The 9,938-nt window shown below is 41.0% G+C and overlaps 1 pseudogene across 1 annotated transcript; it reads right to left on the bottom strand.

Moving 5' to 3' along the window:
* Positions 1 to 3,422: 3,422 nt before the first annotated feature.
* On the bottom strand, positions 3,423 to 7,572 carry LOC308493332 (large ribosomal subunit protein eL14-like; annotated as a pseudogene). The gene is made up of 2 exons: positions 7,489 to 7,572; positions 3,423 to 4,034 (listed from the first exon to the last, which is right to left on the bottom strand). The product of its transcript is annotated as a large ribosomal subunit protein eL14-like (transcript).
* Positions 7,573 to 9,938: the final 2,366 nt, after the last annotated feature.

Genomic DNA, 9,938 nt, shown 5'->3' with positions numbered 1-9,938 from the left:
GTGTCTTCCTTTCTGGTTGAGCAGAACAAATCACACGCCTGTTCCTCACCAATGGCTGACAATGGCGCTGGGACACCCCTTGTATAATTAGACCAATTCCTGGGACTAAATAGGGGTGAGCTTCTCCTGAGGCACAGGGGCTGTATGAGGAAGGGAGGATACCTGAACAAAATTGATGTTCTTTAAGGAAGGAAGAAGTGGGTAAATCATTGGGAAGGAAAAAGAAACAAATGGATCTGGGTAGGCACCTAGGAATCGTACCTCCACTCTACTAAGAGTGTGGAGATGGATTACATCAGAGAGAGATGGAAAGCCAATAAGGCCCCTCTTGTAATTGACAGGGTAAGAGATGGTGGACCTGAATTCAAACTGATCTCAAAAAGGGTGGAGAGAAGGAGACGAATGTGGGAATGCTCAGAAAATGGAATTAATGGCACTCGGAGCCTGACTAGGAGAGGAGAGACAGTTTGTGGAGATACTCGCCAACACAGGGAACATGGAGAGACATAACCAAGGCTGAAGATAATGCATTCATTGTTGCATATTTCGACTATTTGTGGGACATTTGAGGAGAGATGTCCAGTATCGAGTTGAAAACCAGGGCCTCAGAACCCAGAGGATCGTGAGGCAGGAACCAGAGAGATTTATGAGTCCCAGTTATATAGGTGGTTGACGTTTTTCTGGAAAAATATAGAGACTGAGGAGAGGGGTGAGATGGGAACTTTGTTAAATATCAGTATTTAGGGATGTGTTGGGGAAAAATGATGCAACAAAGAATAACCCAAAATTGGGTTGGGACTGCCTGGCCTTAGAAATTTAGACAGGATTTCTTGGAACCCCACATTCCAAGTTCCTATGCTCTGTTCCATTTCTGCAAGTTTCCATGGGTAAGCCTCTTGTGACTGCATGGAGCTCCCCAGCACCTGTGCCCTGACGTGTCCCAACAAGTCATTTCTTTGGTGGACTGGCAAATTCAGCACCTCCGGTTCCCAGCTCCAGACTGAAAGCAGTGACAAGACTGTAGATGTCACTGAAGGTTTAGAAGGGGTGATGATGAGTCTAAAACCTGTGGTGGTAGATACTTCTGTTTTACTGAACCGCTAGTGGGATTCACCACCATGCCCGTTCTGGATGTGACAAGAGCTCGACATATACTTTCTGAATAAGTGAATTAATGCGTAAAAAGTACTCTGTGGTCCTCTTCCAAACGAAGCTGTAGATTTCTCTTTTTCCTACCCAGCGCCTATGGTGGCCTCTGAGTTACTGCTAAAACATGCAAATTCATTTTCCTCTGGCTTTCACCCTCACCTTTGCCAACCACAAACACATCAAACTGCTTAGCAGAACTAAGACCTTTTTTAAAAAGATCACATCATGATCCCTCCTTAGAGACGTTTAGGTTTATTAAAAAACAAAATATATTTTTTTGATTACAAAGGAAAAAGGGAAAGTAATGTAATGCAGTAAAGGCCACTTGTATTGATTGAATACAATTCTGAAGCATGAAATGACTAATCGTAAATCTTGTTGGAATAAAAAGCTTTTTGTATGTGTGTGTGTGACTGTAAGTTACCAGAAAGACAGCAGCGGAGGTTCTCAGCCTTGGGTGCCCTAAGTCCCCAGTGCCCGGACTTCACCTGACCTCTGTGGCTGGGACCTGGGCACCCATGAAGGCTGTGACAGGTGAATGCAGCCAGGACATGGCGGGAATTGGGATGGGCTCTGCAGAGGAAGGTGCCACAACAAAACAGGCTGTGGGACCGGGGGTCTTCCCTGTAGGATGCAGTTTGGGATCTGGCCACTTCCATATGAAGAAAATGAACAGTATACACTCTGTGAGGATTAATGGGAATACATAACATGTTGTTGCTGTTTGCTCCGACTCTCCCCACACCAGTGAAGGCTAATTCCCTTTCTGTATGTTGCAGCAAGGGGCAAAAGAGCACTGACTTTGAATAACAGAGGCCTGTATTCAGAGGCTGTAGAAACATGACGTCTTTACTGACGTCTAGGAAACTGAACTCCCCAAACTTTACAGCCCAGGACAACTCCCTCAAAATTTACAACCCGTGCTCATCTCTTTGGCTCAGATCCATTAACTTCTGTCACCATAATTCAGTGGATCAATTTTCTAAATAGAAGATGGCAACAGAAAAACTTTTTTTTTTTTGTTGTTGTCCTGCTGTTCAAAGTCTTTTCTTATTGGTAGACCAAAATCCTTATCCCTTCATTCACTTTAATTACCTCATCCCAAATAACCTCCTGGATGAAACATTTTTAAAATGGACAATCTCTGTCCGTCGAAGGCCCAGTGGAATGTGAGCGCCATTTGGGCAGCCTTCTCTCTTGAGTCTTTAGCACCAGGTTTGCAAGACATTTTCGTTGAATGATAAGTCAGACTCATTGGCTTGCTGCATAGTTTTCCAGAACTTGATGCCCACATTCCTCTTAGCATGCCGGGAACACGGGTGTACAAAGATCTGTTCATGTCTCTACTTTCAGTTCTTCTGTGTACATTCCCAGCAGTGGGATTGCTGGGTCATGTGTAACGCCACCTTTAATTTCTTAAGGAGCCATCACGCTGTTTCCCGCAAGGTATCTCACTATGGTTTTAATTTATACTTTCCTGTTTGTTATTGAGATGGAGCATTTTTCAAGTTCATCGACCGCATGGATCTCCTCCATTGTGAAGTGCCCATTGATAACTTTTGTCCAGTCTTTCTTTTGGGTTATTTATTTTTTTCTTATGGATGCAGATTAAATGGTGATATATTCGAGTCACTAACCCTTTGTCAATTACATAGGCTGTGAATGTCTTCTACCAGCTTGTGGTTTATCTTTCCACTCTCTATGGTATCTCTTGAGGAACAGAAATTCTTACTTTTAATGTAGTTGAATGTATCCATCTTTCCATTATGATTCATAGTGGTTGTGTCCTGTGAAAAAATTCCTTTTGCCCTAATTTAAGTTCATTAAAATATTTTAGTATATTGTTTTTCATGTAGTTTCCTCACTCACCTGAAATGCTACTTTTGCCGTAAATGAAATATACACATGTGCACAGGCCTGTTTCCAGGTCTTTTATCATGTCCATTGTTCACTTGGCATATCCCGTGCCAATACTACACTGGCTTAATGATCACAGCTTAGAAAATTATAACTTAATTACTGTATTTGGTAGGTGGGTCTCCCTACCTTGTTCTTTGTAAGGAGTGTTATGGCTATTCCTAAGCCTTTGCTCATCCTTATAAATTTTAGAATAAGGTTTGCAAGTTTTATTAAACATGAAGGAGGAGGGTGTGGGGAAGGCAGGGATGAAGAAGGTGGAGAAGAAAAAAAGAGTAGAAAAGAACTGTGTAGGAATTTTATTTTTAATTTATCAAAAAGAACCTTTATTACTTTTATAACAGCCTTTTATGTTCTTATGCTTCCTTGCCAGATGCCTTTGGAGCAGGTGCTTTCTGGGCTGGAGCTTTCGGACCCTTCTGAGCTTTTGGAGGCACTGCCTTCTGGCCTGCAGCTTTCTGGGCAGGAAACTTCTGGGCTGGAGACTTGTTGCTGCAGCAGCCATCTTTTTTACTGGAAACTTTGCAGCAGCTGCTGCAGCTTCTCCTTTAGCAGCAAGTGCTTTTTTGGGAAAATCTTTCAGGAAAGCTGCCTTTTGAAGCTTCCTGACTTCAAGCTTAATTATTTGGTTTCTCATTTTCTTTGCCTTCATGACTTTGTAACGATCAAAGTCTGTCATCTTGGCTTTCTTTTCTCTGGCTTCACTCTTCTTGGCCCATCTTGTGGCTGCCCATTTTTGATATCTGCCTTCTGTCAGGCTTTTTGGACATACTTCGTAGGCACTGCGTGGGAACTTGAGGGTGAAGTCAGTGAGTTGCGTGCGTTTGAAAAGCATCGCCTGTCTCCTCACTTGAGTGCAAGGTCATCAATCAAAGCCCTGTTCTGATCAATAACATCCACAGTCGTGACCAGCTTCCAGCATGAGGCCCAAAGCAGACGTAGGCCACCTGGCCAACCTCCACGAAGCGCTGAACACCATGTTGGCCGTGTTCAGCAAGAAGCTGTGTAGGAATTTTTCATTGGAATTACAGTAAAATAGAGATTGATTGGAGGAGAAATTACATTTTAAGATATTGAAACTTCCTAATTAGGACTATGGCATATTTCTTCAATTATTTAGGTGATCTTTAATGTTTTTCAATAAAGTTTTACGGTTTTCCTTCCATAAAGGGCTTGCATATTAGATTTGTTCCTAGGCATTTTACATTTTTGTTGCTAGTATGCTGTTGATTTTTACTTTTATAACTGATCAATGTAGATATGTAGAGATGCAATTGAAATTCAGTCAAAATATTCATTTTGCGTTTAGCACACAGTGAATAATCACTTATTAGTTTTAATAATATACCAGCAGATCTTTTTGGGCTTTCTATATAGACCATCATATCATGCTCAAATCATGAGAGTTCTGTTTTTCCCTTTCCAATCCCTATCACCCCGCCCCCACGTCACTGCACTGGCAAACAAGTTCACTGCAACTCCCTAACAAGATGACTTCAACATTTCACTTTTAAGTATGTTTGCTGTAAGTGCTTTGAGGTGCTTTAAAGAAAAGTAAGTTAAGCTTATTAACATTGTTTTTCTTTTTCCCCCCAAATCATGAATGGGTATTAATATTATCAAATAATTTTTCTGCATCTGTTGAGATAATTATATAATTTTCTCCTTTAATCTCCATAAAACCACAATAATAACAGCTAACATGTAGGTTATTTTAAAAAAAAGAACTAAAATACAGGCATATAAGTTGGGAAGGTCTATGTTGAGGTAAATTATTCTGGTCTTTCCATTGTCCAAGAAGAAGTAAGAATTTTGTTAACATTAGACTTTGTTAAGTTAAATAGATATATGAAAATATTTAGTGTAATCTTTAAACTAAAGCTGTTCAACAGAAATACAATGCTAGCCACACTTGCAGGACATTTTTATAATTTAAAAAATGTCCAGGAGCCATGTTAAAAAAGGAAAAAGAAATAGGTGAAAATAATTTAATAATATATTTTATTCCTAATACATCGAAAATAATATCTTTTCAACATTTAATTAATATAAAAATAATGATGAAATATTGTACATTTTTTAAAAATTTGTCTTCAAAACCCGATGTGTAATTTACACTTACAGCATAACTTAGTTTGTGCTGTTCGTATTTTAAGTGCTTAATGACTACACATGGCTACTGGCTACTTTTAAGACAACGCAGCTTTAAACTATTAGAGCAAATTTCCAAACCATTAGAGTAACAAAATACAATAAGAAAAAGAAAAGGAAAAAAAGAAAAGCCCAATCAATACAAAAGAAGGCAAGAAAAAACAAAAAGATGCAATAACATGGATGGACCTGGAGGGTATTGTGCTGAGTGAAATAAGTCAGACAGAGACACATACCATATGATCTCACTTATGTGTGGAATCTAAAGAACAAAATAAATGAACAAACAAAACAGAAACAGACTCATAGATATAGAAAACAAACTGATGGTTGCCAGATGGGAGGAGGGTTGGGGGGTTGGGTAAAAAAGGGGAATGGATCAAAAAGTGCAAACTGATGGTTACAAAATAGCCACAGAGATGTACAGCATAGAGAATATGGTCAATAATATTGTAATAACCATGTATGGTGTCAGGTGGGTACTAGACTAACGGGGGGGTCACTGCATAAATTATATAAATGTGTAACTAGTATGTTGTAACCCTGAAACCAATGTAATATTGAATGTCGGCTGTAACAGAAAAATGTAAGTAATTTTTAAATAAATATTTTTTGTAAAGAAAAATATTTATTTGTAAGGGTATCTCTCTGTACCAGGAAGAGAAGGATGACCAAATCACAAGAAACTCTTATCAATAGAGAAGGCACCAAGTTAAATCTGTATAATGAAACTTATTCTTGTTTACCACATTTTTCCTGGTCACCTCCCCACAAGTGACCTTCCCCAAACTCTTCTCTGTTTTTCTGAAGATGACATTTAAGCCTGAATTCTAAGCCACCTCTGAGAGTTACTCATTTTTCCTTGATTATCTCCCAGGTATACACAAGGTATACATATTAATAAACTTCTATTTTTTAAAAAAATGAAAACAAACAATGAGGAAAACCAGAAAGCAGGAATAAATTTGAATATATCAGTAATCAAATAAATACACGTGGTTATACTGTAAAATTAAAAGACAAACATTGATTAAGTTTTACAAATCGAACTGTATGCTGCTTTTAGGAGACTCATTTTAAATTTTCAAGGAAAAGCTGAAAATAAAAAGGCACAAAAGTATACTCCAAGCAAATTCTAACCAAAACAGACTGGAAGCATAAAAACAAAAATACACATTAGTACACGTACAAAGGGAGGCTACAAAATGAGGAAAGATTTATCAGGAAGCTACAACAATCCTAAACTTGGTGAGACTAGTAAAGTTTACAGTCTTAAGTGCTTACAAAAGAAGAACAGCTCAAATTGAATGAGCTAAGCATCCAAATTGAGAAGTTAAAAAAGGAAAAAAAGAATTGTAGAGTAAAACCCAAGAAAAAGAAAATGATAAAGATGGCAGAAATTTATGGAATATATAACAATCATACAATGAAAAGGATTGATAAGGCTAAGAATCTTCCTTAAAGTGCTAATAAAATAGATCACACTGGCAATACTAATCGGGAGATAAGGAAGAAAGCAGAAATAAATAATATTAGTAATACAGGGGAGCTATGACTATAAATGCAGCAGTTTAAATATTATATGAATCAATTCACGCTAATACATTTCAAAACTTAGATGAAGGGGATGAATGCCAAAAGCAATACACATCATCAAACGTGACCTAAAAAGAAATGGAAAACTTTACTTGTTCTATAACCAGCAAAGAAATGAAATCTATAGTTCAAAAATCAATCATGGACTCAGATGCATTATAGGCAAATTCTATCAAACATTTAAGAATAGAACATTTCAATCTTACACAGAAAAGGACAGAACGTTCCTCAAGTCATTTTATGAGACTAGTAAAACCTTCATGTTGAAATTAGACAAAGATAGTACAGGAAAAGAATATTGCACATGGTTCTTACTCATGAAATTAGTTGCAACATTAAATATTAGCAAACAAAATCCGTCAGTGAGTTTTTTAAAAGTCATACATGTATTTTCAGGAATGAAAGATTGTGTTAAAGTGAGAAATCTGATTATGTAATTTGCCACACTGGCAAGCTGATCCCTTATGCCTGTAACAATCCCGGACCCTGCTTTCAGGGACGTTGGAGACGTGCCTCCCACCGGCTCCCTATGCTGCACGAGCTGAGAGCTATTCCTTGGAGTTGGCATAGAGGAATGTACCAGGGAGATTGTCGAGAACACGCCCGATGGCACATGAGGCGGTGGGGCAGAAATGAGAGTACCGGGCACAGAAGACAAGAGAGAGGTGAGGACACTTGATCCTGAGGGTGCCAAAAGATGGAGCCCAGGGCCAGGAGGCAGGCGCTGCTTCCCAGCCGCCGGCCCCAGGCCTGCTTCATGCTTCCCAGCTCCATTTTTGTTGATTTGAGTCTATTCAAATTGGTTTCTGCTCCAGTAATATTTGCCTAAGACAATCACCTTCTCTGCCTAGGCATTTCTACATGTCTTTAAGACAAAGCTCAAATTTTAACTTCTGTGACCCATTCCTCAACTGCCCCAGCAGATTTATTTGCTTCCTTCGATGTGAATCTGTAGCACCTTGTGTATAACCCACATTTATTGTCTAATTCCAATACCATGTGAGAAGCAGCACTGATCACGTAGTGTAACTATTATTTTTTAAGATATTGATTTCTTCCAGTGCCCGGCATGTATGTATTAATAGTGGGTCCTCGCCAGTGTTTCTTGAATAAATAATAACAGACATTACGATGTACTGGGCACTGTTTGGTGTGTATACACATTATCTCATCTAAGCTTTATGAGAGAGATACTGCGAGTGTCCACTGAATAAATTACAAACTGAGGACCAGAGAAGTGAAGTAAGTTGCCCAAGAGCACACAGGTAGGCTAGTGGGTGGCTAGGATCCCGCGGGGTTTCCAGAACACTAGCTCTTCGGATGCCACATTATGGTTTGGACACCAGTCCCAGGAAGCCGTGTCATCTTAATTTGAACCACTTATCACATTAGGGAAGGATTTTTCAAAGGGACCCTGTGAAATGAGGGAATCTACAGTTTACCTGTACACTATTTCTATGTTGCACGAGTGACTTCCATGGCTTTAGAAGGCTAGGTCGGCTTCTCCTCAGGCCATTTTCAGGGGGGCAAAGCCACCGTAAAGCCAGCGCGAGATGGATCCTGAAACTGACAGTGACACAGAGCTTCGAAATGGGTGGGCGACATTTTGCTCAGCGTTGCCCACACATGTCGTGAGGCTGTGGTCATTATCCATTTCTTTCTCCCTCTAGGATTTTTTCATATCTGTTTTGGAAAACAACATGCACAAGTTACGGAGTTCTTCCTGATTTCCAGGCACTGCGCTGAAAGTCCGTTTCGTCCTGTGGCCCACACAGCGATGGGGAGCCCCCGCGGGATCCGACTCAGACGCGGTCCTGCCTGAGCTCCACGCGGCCTGTGACGTGTGTCCCGCGCGTGCGGCCCACTGGGTGTCTGCTTGTCGCGGACCGGACGGCGGAAATGGCTGCTTGCAGAGCGGTGACCGTCTCGGTGATGAGTGTCTGTAAGGTCCGCGCCCCCGGAGCACAGGGAGCCGGTGCTGTGGGCACCCTCTGCTCAGACTCCAGGGTGCACGTCCCTCTTCCGCAGCAACAAAGGCCGCTCTGTGTGGGGGTCGCTGGGAGCTGAGCCGGCGACGCACACATTTCTCCAGTCTTTCTTGAGGATCGCAAAGGGATCTCATTTAAAACGGAATGAAGCGTGGGTCTGAGTGATGCCGGTGAGAGGCAAGAGAGACCTTGCAGATTTTGTGGGCGAGCCGAGCCAAGCAAAGCAAGTGGCACACACCAGGTCAAATTCGGGCTTTGTCAGTCACTAACTCTGTAAATTGGTAAATCACGTAATTGCTCCTGTTTACCCCATTCATTAATTGCCTGCTTTCCCCATCTGTAAAATGGGACTAGTATAGTAATGCTTAATTTGCATTTATGGGAATTAGATGAGAAGATGCAGCCCCAATGGTTCACAGATGTTCATTACTGAGAGTTGTCACTCTAGAGTGCTTGTGAGATCCAGCATGGTTTAGAGACAGGAGCACAGGTAGGTTTTGTTGGACAATTCAGAATTCAACTGCCAAAATGAAGGAAAGAAAAGTCCAAGGGAAATCATTTTATCTCTTGAATGTGTTTCTTTAAAAAAAAAAAAAAAGGAAGAAGGAAAGGAGACTATTTAGGTCACAATGTGTGGATTAATAGCTGAGTGTTACTAAAGGACTGGAAAGTGATGTGCCCAGTTATCTGGTCACCTTCCAAATAAAGGCAGTTAAATACATCCCCAGGGAGAATTTCTAGACACTGTCTAATTAAGGACAGCACGCAGCCCAGAGAACCTAGTGGGCCAGTTTCTCCCTGGTCTGCTCCCTGGTCCTGGAGGGATGGGCTGCAGAAATAAAATCACTGAAATAGCGCATGATTTCCTTTTCCTCTCTCCCTTTGAAACCTCCTGACGGGTGTTGCGACCCCAGACCTAAGGAACGGCATCCAGGAGAGGGTACTGGTGGGAACAGATACTGGAGCAGTGACATCATCGTCAGCCTTCCAGGACCTCGTGAGGGGGACACAGTGCCCTTCATTCTTGAAGAAAAAAGCATTCACGCAACTGACACCCCTGGCAACTAGCCTCGAGGTTTTATCAATCCCCTCTCTTCTGTGCTTCCCCATTTCGCCAGGCTCCTGCAGATGGAGCCG

This window comes from Rhinolophus hipposideros (assembly GCF_964194185.1).
Source record: "Rhinolophus hipposideros genome assembly, chromosome: 26".
NCBI classification, from domain to species: Eukaryota; Metazoa; Chordata; class Mammalia; order Chiroptera; family Rhinolophidae; genus Rhinolophus; species Rhinolophus hipposideros.
Note: the sequence above shows the minus strand (reverse complement) of the source record. Positions and strands in the feature narration are given on the sequence as shown.